The sequence below is a fragment of the Osmia lignaria genome, chromosome 8 (assembly GCF_051020975.1).
Source record: "Osmia lignaria lignaria isolate PbOS001 chromosome 8, iyOsmLign1, whole genome shotgun sequence".
Taxonomy (NCBI): domain Eukaryota; kingdom Metazoa; phylum Arthropoda; class Insecta; order Hymenoptera; family Megachilidae; genus Osmia; species Osmia lignaria.
Window position 1 is genome coordinate 5495517 of NC_135039.1, and position 12955 is coordinate 5508471.

Sequence of the window (12955 nt, forward strand, 5' to 3'; positions counted from 1 at the left end):
CGATCAACCCCGGGGTACTTGGCGACCCCCGGGTGTATCAGCCTTGCCCGGATAAGGCGGCTTTACCCGGGTGGACGTGCGGACCGACCCTCTCGTCGGATCAGCATGGAAGAAGACACAACAAAAAACACAACCGGACGGGAAGACACGTCAACGACTACGGCAACGCAAGAGGAGGAGATACGGACAACAAGGGATGAAGCGGCGGAATAACCGGGGCCCAGCAGGCCCACGGTCTCCGCACGCAGCAGGAGGGCGCGACTCATGTCCGCCGGGTGGGCGACAGTGACGAGGAGTCGGATGGCTCCGTTTTCTCACTGCCGCCCATGACTCCCTCCACGGAGACGGCGGCGAGGCGGGGACGTCCCCCAACATCAGGGGACTACGTGAAGCTGGCGGAGAGGAAGGCCAAATATCTCCAGCTTCAGAAGGAAGAACTGGAGCTGCTCGCAACGAGGGAGCTCCTGGATGACGACTCGGCTCCCCGCCAACTGAGTCGAGCAGCGAAGAGGCTCAGGGAGACGAAGGAGATTTCCAGGAAGATAAGACACCAGCCCTCCTCCGACCTGGTAGCGCGTGCGCTTAAATGCACGGAAAAAGTGGAGAATGTTGCCGGGGTCTCCAAAAACCTGAAGGGCACCTTCGTACGCGCGCTGAGGGAGGCCTCCCGCGACCTCGGGGTCGTCGTGGGCGAGCTGGGTCTTAGTACTCAGCGCGAACGCGATGACCGAGAGGCGGAGCTCCGAGCCCGAGACGAGAAAATCTCGTCCCAGGGGGAGGAGCTGGCGGCCCTTCGGGAAGAATTGGAGGCCCTGCGGTCCAGGATGGCTGCAATGGAGGCCTCATCAGCAAGAAAGAAGTCGAGATCGGGGTCTCCTCGCTCCGAAGAGGAAACCCGCCCGAATAGGGCGCGCAGGGTGAGTTCACCTGTGCTCCTGGAGGAGTCACCCAGGCGACCATTGGTGGAAGTGACACCGGGGCCCGCCCTGGCGTGTCCACCATCGCCACCAGGGGCGGTAGGTGGGCGGGTCGGGGATGGCCCCGCCGTGCGCGAGGCCCCCGCGACGCCCGCAAGGGCCGGTTCCACCGAGGCGGCCGCGCTCATGGAGGGCATCGCAGCCCTCGTCACGCGGAGCATGGCCGACCTCAGGAGACAATTTGTTGGGGAGCTAGCCCGGCTCCGCCCTCCGGCGGGCGGTGCCGGGGCTCCCCCTCCCTCCGCACCCGCGAAGGGGGAGAAGGGGGCTGCGAAGAGCCAGCCCCAACCCCAGAAGAAGGGCCCGGAGCATAAGAGACTCACTTCATGTGAAGCTACCGAAGCGAACAGTGTACTATATGCGAACGGTGTGATAAAATAAAAGTGATATACAAAGACATAGAAGCAGACTATTAATTCCAATTCCAATAGCCGAAATCCATCAAAGGGATAGCACATAGTAGTCGACAATTTTTTTACAAGCATTACATTAGCAAGATCTCTGTTTGAGAAACACATATTTTTAACCGGTTCAATACACAGCAACAGAAAATATATTCCACCGTATCTCAAACAGAAATTACAAGTGGGCGAATATAAGTATTTCCGAAATCGGGAAATATTATTATTAGCATACAGAGAGAAAAAATCACAGTAAAAGAATGTGTAACTATTATCAACACATGGAGTAGCCGCAAATAAAACAACTGTAATCGAAGACGGAATCAACAGAGAGAAGTTGAAAAACCAGTAATCGTAGATGATCTAAGCGACGCTGATGTCGCTTCTCTACATGCATAGCTTGTATCACTGATTTTAAGATACACAACTAAAGATATCGTGACGTCATGTTCCCGCGAAATTTGTCGCCGCGTTTTTCAACTGTTTCAAAATTTAAAGAGACTACAGATTAACGGTCATTAAAGCGACAGCGTGGGCAGTGACACTGATACTGAGTTTTCAATTATATTGTATATCATTGTTACTATTATTATTGTTATTATTATTCTTATTATTACTATTCCTGCTATTGTTATTTTTTAAAAAGATATTTTATGAGGTTTTTTAAAAGTTTTCTCTAGCTTTTTTCAGATTCTTCCAATATTTATACTTATAGAGATGCCGCAACAGCAGAAGAAGATAGAAATTAAGTAAGTACAGAATTTTTTAAAATTGTTATTGAAAACAATAACTGTTTATACATTGGTGTTTTAATATTGTTTGCTTTAATTTAAGCAGTTTCTTTTTAACGTAATGTTTCTAAGATAAGATTGTAATTATCAAAATGTATCTTTAAAGAATCAGCAAGAAAAAATGCAGTGTGGGAGGATGCGGGAATCAAGATACAAGGATGTTTACCTTGCACGGGGAAACTCCCGAAAGGTCCCCCCACCCTAGGACAACCAAACTTCGGCTTTATAGTAATTGTGGGACGAGAAATCGAATGAGACCATTTTCAGAACTGGCAAATAAACCGTTCTCGAGATATATAGGGTATCCTAAAAGTTAATACAAGATAATACTTTACGACCCCTACAACTTTTGTTTTAGTCATTTTCCGTGGAAATGCGTTCTTATCGAGATAGTAGGGGGGTACCACACTTTTAGAATACCCTGTATATCTCGAGAACGGTTTATTTGCCAGTTCTGAAAATGGTCTCATTCGATTTCTCGTCCCTCAATTACTATAAATCCGAAGTTTGGTTGTCCTGGGGCGGGGGGGGGGGGGGCTTCCGGAAGTATACCCCCTTGCCCCCTGAAGAAAAGGACCAGGAGAGAATGATCCAGTGGGTGAAAGCATGTGACAACCCAATTCTGTCACTGCTTCCACCCGAAGAACTAAAATACCGGGTAGTCTGTAGCAGCCACTCCGAGAAAAAATACATTATGGTGAAGAAGGTGACAACGTCAGCAGTTCCAACACTGAACTTACCAGGTAATATTCTTACATAATTTGTACAGCGTATGTAGATAATTGTTAATGAAAATATGTATTACACAGTGTCAGAGGCTGCCTCTATTAAAATAGAGCAAGACACCCGGATGGAAATAACAGAAGAAGAAGGAGAACCTACTGTGCGTTCACCACAAGTTGGCGAGGCAGATTGTTTACTTTCTCACTCTGTTCCACCTCTCCTGCTCCCATGCGCTATGTCGTTATTGGTGTTACGACCAGCCGCCCAAACGTACGTTAATCGAATTCTTCCCACGATCGGACAAACATCGTGTTACGGCCACCCGCCTAAACGATCGATATTCGAACAATTGAACTCTTCACGACCGGACACCTAAACATCATATTACGACTACCTACTAAAGTATTCGATAAGACGCGTTCTCACGGACATCCCACCTTGTCAATCATCGGCCCCTTCTCCACCACCAACGACATTATAAAAGACCTTACCGGACATAAGCAGAGTCAGTCGGGATCATATTATAAAAATAAAGTGCTAACCCTTTAAAAGTGCTATTCATTTAAAAACCTGTGAACTTTCTACGTGACATTTTGGCGATCCTGCCAGGATCCATTCAACATCACGAAGAGAAACTTCCAAAGGGGGCTTTCTACGGAACTCCGGACGAAGGGACTACGAGTGCCACTCTGTCGTGATACGTAGGGATCCAACGAACCTAAGGTAAAAGCTGGCGTTTGAACATTACCGATTAAAACCACCCAGCATTTCTTTTCAAAACTCCGACCTATCCTCCTTATCTTCTGAGTCCTCAATATCTTCAACAATGACTGCCTCCGGACCTGCCGCACAAGGGAACGTGCTACGGCAACTCTTGGACAGGATGCAACGGATGGAAGAAGGAATCAATTAACAATTGACAACTCTAGGAGAAGAAAACCAAAATCGTGCAAAAGAAATCCAAAATATTGCAGAATAGCTGAAACTGGTCACCCTCACTGAAGACGCGTCTACTACTTCGAGGACCACCAGACGAAGCGGTGGAGATCAAGATAATCAACAAGAAGATGAAATGCATACGGCCCGACAACCACCCCAAAATTCAACAATCAAGCCAAACGAACTGATGAAAACAGTTGACGCCATTCGAACCATTGAGACCTTACGAGGACGAGATGATGTAGGAGTTGAAGATTTTATCAAATCAGTCAGGTATGCCAGGAGTAATTGTTCTGAGAAAACATTATTACTAAAATTAATTCTGATCGAAAAAATTACGGAAAATGCAAAAAGAAGTATTCGATACACGTCAATTGAACGTATGAAGAACTTTACGAAGTACTCCGTCAAAACGTTTCAATACCTAATACTATTAGTAGTTGCCGTAATAAGTTACAGCAAATACGGCAAGGAGCAACGGAAACAGTACAGTCTTATAACCTACGATTTAGACAACAACTCAACAAATTAATTTACGCCGTTCAAAATAAACACCAAAATCCAATTTCAAGAAGAATAGCTATAGAAGAAGAAGAAACAGAAGCTACTCGAACGTGTGTACTTAATCTCCGCAGGGACATAGGCATGCTCGTAATACCAAGTAAACCGAAATTATTAATAGAGGCACAAACAATGGCAGCCGACATGGAACTGTGGACTCGCGACGCGAATCGTGCCATGGAGCGTCGACAAGTACCATCCAGAATTCCTCCGCCTAAACAACAGGGGCAACGCCCAAATACATCAAGTGACCGACCAAACCACTCGATACCTTTGAAATATACAAAGTGCAGAAGATTAGGACACACCAGTGACAAGTGCTACGCTCGAAATTTTCAAGTAGCCAACCAGGGAAAAATTCCACCACCAAGAGTGAACAACCTCAATTTTCAAGAGAACAAAGTGACAGAAACAACATCCGAATCAACTGCACCACCGGAAAATTACTACAAATTTGCTGCAGAGTTCCAGGAATGTCGAGAATCGGAAGACTACTCGTGGACACAGGAGCAGGAATCAACATCCTCAAGCGATCAGTAGCCGAATGAATAGAGCCGACAGAAACCAAAACATTCTTTATGGGTAACGACAAACATACTACTCACGAGACGACTATAATTCAGATACAACAAATACCTCATACCTTTCACATAGTCCCTGATTCATTTCCTTTAATAGAAGACGGCATAATGGGCCTACCATTCTTAGAAAAATATAAATACGAAATCAATAACGAATCATTAAAAATTAACGACAAAATTATACCATTTCAGAAAACTACTCTTCACACACTGTCTCCGGGAAAAACAACAAAACGAACACAATATCTACACGGAAAGCCTGTTCAAATATGCTACATCAACACTAGTAAGCAAGACCATCAGATTACAAACGAAATAGAACCAGATGATAAAATCGATCAAATTAACAAATTTCCAAAAATTATTAGAACTAAACATATTGATCCAAGTTTACGAGACCCTTTAGAGAAAATCCTTATCAACTATTTTGACATTTTTAATTTAGAAACTGACTTACTTCCTTGAACATCCCTTACGGAACACACTATTACGTTAAAATTTGAAAAACCTATTAATATTAGAAGTTATAGACCATCTGAATGCCATAAGCAAGAAATCGAACCATCAGACTTTCCTTATAACGCGCTGGTTTGGGTAGTTCCGAAGAAATTGGATGCTTCAGGTAAACGTAAATGGAGAATAGTAATCGACTTCCGTAAACTCAATGAATTCACTCATTAAATTCTGGACCACCTAGTCAAAGCGAAATTTTTAGCGCGTTAAATCTTTCTTCAGGATTTCATCAGATCCCTATGAATAACAATTCTAAAAAATATACAGCCTTTTCTACACCACAAGGACATTTCCATTACAATAGAATGCCATTTGGTCTCAAAAATGCTCCAGCAACGTTTCAAAGAATGATGGACACGGCGCTTCGCGGTTTAATAGGAAAACATTGTTTTGTTTACTTAGACGATATTATCATCTTCGGGTCGAAGATACAAGAACATAATCAAAATTTAGCAATCGTATTCCAAAGGCTTAGAGATCTTAAACTTAAAATCCAACCCGACAAATGTGAATTCCTCAAACCGGAACTAGAATATTTAGGTCATGTAGTAACTGCGGAAGGAGTTAAACCAAATCCAAAAAAACTAAAAGCAATAAAAGACTTCAAACAACCTAGAGATTCTACAAATATAAAATCTTTTCTTGGACTAGCCGGATACTATAGAAAATTTATCCGTAACTTTTCAAAAATTGCAAAACCACTAACAGACTTAGTAAAAAAAGATGTCCCATTCCATTGGACAGACAAACAACAACTCGCTTTTGACACACTAAAACAAAAACTTTGCGAAGCACCAGTACTACAATACCCCGATTTTAATAAAACATTCACCCTAACAACAGACGCGTCAAATGAAGGATTAGGAGCAATTCTCTCTCAAGATGGTCATCCTTGTTGTTACATCTCCAGAACACTAAAACCTCCTGAAAAGAATTACAGTACAAGCGAGAAAGAGCTACTTGCAATAGTTTGGGCCACCAAAAGATTTAGACAATACCTATTAAGAAGAAAATTCATAATTCAGACTGATGGTTAAAGGATGTAAAAGATCCCTCTTCTAGACTCATGAGATGGTGATTGAGACTCGAAGAGTATCATTATGACATAGAATATAAAAAAGGTAAAAAAAATACCGCCGCAGACGCTCTTTCACGGCTGTACCCTATCACCTCACAAGAATCCAACCTTCCTATATCATCTCCAGAAGAAACGGAAGAAATCCCAACTGAATTTTCCCCAAATCCTGACTATTTTAACGAATATGAAAATTGGAAAATAGACATAACACCTGCACCATTAACACAAAAAATTAATCGACCACACTTCTACCAACTAACAAAGAAATTACTAGGTGACTACGACGAACAAACATGGATAAATAAATTAGCTGAACTAATTAACGACAATAGACATAAAATTACTTTCCCAATAGGAATAGGAGACCAGAAAATAACACCACTAGAAAAGGTTTACATTCAAATGATGATACGATTTCTTAGTACAAAATTTAGAAACATAAAAATTATATTCGGTTCAGAACCTCCGCGGGATTACACCCTGGAAGAAAAAGAAACAATCCTGAAGGAAAATCATAATGAAATAGTAGGACACTTAGGTATTAATCATACTGTAAAACGAATTCATCAATTAACAAAATACCTTGTCCTCGTTCCCCTCAAAAATCAGCAAGCCACTACAATTATCCCAGAATTATTGGATCATCATGTATACATATTTTCTGCACCTAGACAAATTTTAACTGATCAAGGAACAAATTTTGTTTGTAAGCTTATGGAAACGTTTGAACAGGCATTTAAAATCCAACATGTTAAAACGACCTCCTTCCATTCACAATCTAACGGTTCACTTGAAAGAACACACGCAACGATAAAAGATTTAATTCGTACATGTACAGCCGAAAGACAAAACAATTGGGACGAAAATCTTAAACTTATTTGTATGGGTTATAATACCTCAGTTCACGAATCGACAGGTTATACACCTTTTGAACTAACATTCGGACACAAAGCTAATCTACCCTCAACAATTTCTGCAACTCCTTCGATGACAAAAGAACAGTTATTTAAACTTTGGAAGAGACGACACGACACGTACATTTCTGAGGCAATAAAAACACTGAATAAAAACAAAGCTCGCTATAAACGGGATCAAGACAGAAAAATTATAAAATTACAGACTATATTCAAAATAGGTGATCGAGTTCTTCTACATAACGATCATAAACGAAATAAACTCGATCATGAATGGTTAGGACTTGCAGAAATAATACAGGCCTCTCCTCCAACGTATACTATTCATTTTCCGTCGGAGAATCGACAATTAAAGGTACATGGTAATCGATTAAAACTTTTTATTTCAGGCCGACGACCCTTACCCTCTTGTTCTACTTCATTGGAATAATCTACTGTAAATTACATACTGAACACATCGACAATTGTTACTTATATACTAATCAAGTATCTATATCTATTATTATTAATTCACACTACCTACTAAAACAACCCGAAGTTATTGCAGAATCGTTAGAAGGTCTATCAAAATATTGTAATAAATGCGCGTACAAAATAGAAATTCAAAACTTAGTAAAGGAACTCGTAACAATAAAAAAAATGATTGCTCAATTGAAATTAACGTTAAGAATTATTCATAGACGTGGTTTATTAAATATAGTTGGTTCAGCATCCAAATCTCTTTTCGGTACTCTAGATGAAAACGACTTAACGATAATTAACGAAAACATGGACAAACTATTTGACTTGAATAACAAATTAAAAATCATTGTTTCTAATCAATCAGCCCTTATTAAACAAGTATTAGACGATTCTCATATTCAATCTATCCATCAAATTCAAATAAAACTTGACGAACTCCAAGACAATGTACAAAACGAAGAAATAATCAGCTCTTTAATTATACACACAGAATTTGTCCTTTCCGAACTACATGTAAATCTCGATGAACTAATCAGCACGATTATACTAGGTAAACAAGGAATAATCAATCCACAGGTTGTAAAGCCACAACAATTTTTGGAAACATTTGATAAAATCATTAAAACCCACTTTCTTTATAATCATATTCAACCGACTCTCGAAAATTTTCAAACCGTACTTGATATTAGTAATTTAAAACTTTGGATCAACAATGGAAAAATTGTATATATAATAATAACTCCTATTTTGGATGATACAGAGTGGAAAGTCACTAAAATTTATCCAATTCCCTCAAAAAGAGACAAAATTTTTGTGGCTCCAGTAATCGAACATGAAATTATATTTACTACGCAAGAACAATATATTCCTACTGACTATAGATATATTCAAAAATTCTGTAAAAGGACGCCTTTAATTCATCTTCGTAAACTTAATCAACCCACGCATAGTAAATTAGGAACACAAGATTGTCAAATTGAGCTAGTTAACAACAAAAACAAAATTAACACGTGCCCATTCTCCGTATTCAAAATTATAGACGCTACTTTTATACCTCTTGAACAACCAAATGTGTATATATTAATACCAGATAAACCATTAACACTAGACATTCTCTGTGATAGACATGAAACACGAACTATACAAACCCCTAGTTTAATTAAAAGCGATGAACCTTGTACAATAACCTATGAAAACAATGTAATGAAAATTAGAGGCACCACCCAAGAAGTTACTTATGAAACTAAATTCAAAGAGTTCTCTTTCAACATTTCACAAAGTGATCTAAGACTATTAGAAAAAAACATTGATTTTACTCCAAAGGCTACTCCAAATTTCAACCAATACCGAACAACTTTAGGACAAATCAACAACCAAATAGATCAAATTCAAATCGAACACCGAATCAAAAACCTAAAAGAAATAGCATACTCTGTATTACAAATTATGGGATACATATCTATAGCCGTAATCACAATTTATACACTATACAAATGTAAACTACTTTCTCGATGTATACCATCCACATTTATCTTTAATATCTGTTGTCCCACTGCGACTGCAAATCAAGAACAACAAAATACTACACTCCCACCAACAACATCAGCGCCAATCTACGACGAACGTACCAGTTCATCAACCAAAGATTTGCTACCTGCAATAGAAGAAAACATCGTTCATATTCAACCAGCCCGGAAAATTGTACGTTTTGTGAGACCAAAACAAGTCTAAGGAGGGGGGAGTGTTACGACCAGCCGCCTAAACGTACGTTAATCGAATTCTTCCCACGATCGGACAAACATCGTGTTACGGCCACCCGCCTAAACGATCGATATTCGAACAATTGAACTCCTCACGACCGGACACCTAAACATCATATTACGACCACCTACTTAAGGGCACAGACTCCTTCGAGGCCTCCTCCGAATCGATATAAGCGCCATTGGAAAGAATCGGCCAATCATGAAAACACTTAATTGAGAAATTTGACATTTGACGGTGTGACATCTAACATCATTATGCAGAATAAGAAACGAAAGTGAGGTGGCGTAGTTGTCGAATCACATCATTTGAGAGATCTGTCGCGGTGTTGCCACATCTGTGACAATCCTGACCATCTAGCAAAATGAATTCACTCGAGCCAAGCGAGATTTTAATTCCAGGCGGACATAGAAAAGGACAGCGCGATAGAAAGAGAAGGAGTATCATGAATGAAACAACGTAGTACCGATCGGCAGAAATACATATGTTCGAGTCACACGCGACGACAGATTCGATGAGACTCTGTAATACACATAACGTACGCGACTATAAAACTTATACGAATAAAAACTACATGGCATTAATAATTTGAGAAAAGGAATGGAAAATAAACAGATGTAAATTGATCTATATATACAATTTATTCATTTAAATATTATCAATATAGGTATATAAATAATAATTAGACGGCCGCCCGTCGCCTGCTGCCCACTGCTCGCTTCTGCCTCTTCTTTCTCCGCGACGTCTGCATCGTCGATTACCATGACAGCCATCCCAGTCATGGCTATGGTATCGAATTTTTTTAATCTGAAATATAATAATGGCTACTGTTGTAGACATAATTTCCATTTCATGAAAAATCTAATTCTGCCACATTTCTTACATAGAAGAATCAACGCTTTTACTTACTTGCGACGTTGACGGCCTCGGATTCTCCTTTCTCTTCCCTTTTATCCGACTTCGTTCCTTAGACCTCTTTCTCCTGTTTCTTCTATCCTCTTTCTTTTCTTCTTCTTCTTCCTCGTCCATCTGTGAAGAAAGCAATTTATGTATAGATAACGTAATATTAATTATGTAAGATTATACTTGCCGATTATACGTGATCAAACAGCATATTCGCAGTCCATTTGTCCTGTTAGGTAATGCTTTCTTGAATATACCTATATATAATTTTTTAATTTATTTCGAGAAGAGGAAAATGCTGTTTTTAATTTCTCAACGACAAAAATGTTCATGCAAAGATGAATGAAGATGAATGAAGATAAATATTGAAAAAAGAAAAAGTTAATGGAAATAGATGATATAGGACATTAATAATTTCATGAAGGGAATAAGAAAAAAATTGTTTCAGCTGAAAAAATAAATTTTGAGTCCAACGCTCGCTTCGCTCCAAAAAACCTCTTCTCGGGAATCCTTTCTTCCAAAATCTGTAACAAATTAAGAAATATAGTATAGCATCGCGTAACTCACGAGATCGTATGATCCGCGAGTACAATTGCTATTTCATGCAATTGTGAACCACCAACAGAGTCAGTGTTACTACACTTTACAGTGCAGTGCGACGCCGGACAGTAACAGTATTTTTTATTACTGTCCGCATAAGACCTTTTTTGACTTTTCAAAGGTCACTATTTTAAAATGTGTATATCGGCGTCGAACAACTCGCGAGATCGTATGATCCGCGAGTACAATTGCTATTTCATGCAATTGTGAACCACCAACAGAGTCAGTGTTACTGCACTTTACAGTGCAGTGCGACGCCGGACAGTAGCAATATTCGTGCTACTTTCTGAGAGAGACCTTTTGCGCTTTTCCAAGCTTGCTCTCTCCTCTGTTATAAATTGAGGCTCCCGAATGGGCATTCCTCTATTGTACCGGCTATCTATTAATTCGGGTAACATGCACAATAAATAAAATTGAATTAATTTTGGCTCCATGTTCTTTTGCCAAAAATTATCGTCTCTATCGACTCTAATGTACTTTAACCCTTTTCGGGTCCAAATACAAATTAAGCAATATTTTCTACCTGTGACATGTAATTGTCCTTGTACTTGGTAGTAATAGTAGTGGTTCCTGTTCAATTCATTTCCTTCTGCGTCTGCAAATATACGCCGAATAACTGCAACACTTTTGATTGCCTCCTCCGGCAATAAATTCTCCGCCGTTTTCGGACATTTGATTTCCACAATGCCCTCTTCGTCTATAAGTCCATCTGGCGAAGCTCCTAAGAACGGGATGGCACTATCAATAAATAATCCACATTCTTTAATTTCAACACCAATGCACACACTTAGTTGTTCACGTGCGAATTTTTCGCATTCCTGTCCATATTGTACTGCAGGTGCACTAATCAGTCGTGGATACACTAACGACTTCACTGAATTTCCACAGAGCGTGCCAATTCGACAACGGCATATTCGTCCGAAATTTGAGGCCGTCAATAATTTAGATTTGTAATTCAACCATCTAGGATTTTTCGCTTGACCGATGGTTTCTTCTTCAATGGTATCTCTTCTATTTTGCCAAATCTGTAACATATCCTTATGTTTTTTTTGCTCTAATTCATAAATATTGTTAGCCATATCCGGCTTTTCAGCATTTGGTCCGTAATTGGAATCCTTTTCAGAACGGAATTGTTTCCGCACGGGCTTTGTAATTTTTTTTTCCTTTCTCTTTTCACTGTATTTCTCATTTTCTTTCTTCCTTCTATTTTCTATTTTGCGTAAAATAACGGGCAGTTCCTTGTTCATCGCCGTATTCAGACGCGACAACACTTGTTTTGTGTTATACTGTAGGACAGCAGCAGCACATCTTCCCGTGTAAGATCCCCTCTCGCCGAAATTCAATCTTTTTCCTCCTGTATATTTTGCGATGATTCCGTTGAAACTTTCTACGGCATTATTGTTGCTGTTATACAGCAAACTCTCAGCATGCGCCAACAGAGGTCGAAGTATATCTTTGATTTGTTCGTACACTCCCATCTTCATCAATTCGGGAACAATGTTCTTTTCATCTTTTTTACTCGTTCCATCGCAGAAGTATTGTAGTTTTGAACAATCTGCGTGTTCACCAAAAACATGGCTAGGAACATTGTGTATGTCGGCATACAAATTCTTAATTTTTTCAGCGGTTGTTACTTGCTGACTGTATCTGTACTCTGCGGCTTTTACTATGTCCGCACGCATTCGCCGAATGCTGCTTTCAACGATTCTTCTGAATGGACCAGGTGTTGTCATCTTTACAACTTCTTTCAT

At 39.9% G+C, this 12955-nt stretch overlaps 1 protein-coding gene and 1 long non-coding RNA gene across 2 annotated transcripts in view; both read right to left on the reverse strand.

Moving 5' to 3' along the window:
• LOC143305580 (uncharacterized) overlaps nucleotides 1-12955 on the reverse strand; it is a 369432-nt gene that overhangs the window by 219268 nt on the left and 137209 nt on the right. The gene's annotated exons all lie outside the window — the stretch shown is intronic.
• Nucleotides 10406-11136, reverse strand: LOC117610891 (uncharacterized). The gene is made up of 3 exons (XR_013062536.1): nucleotides 10792-11136; nucleotides 10611-10730; nucleotides 10406-10508 (listed from the first exon to the last, which is right to left on the reverse strand). It is a non-coding gene; the product is annotated as an uncharacterized LOC117610891 (long non-coding RNA).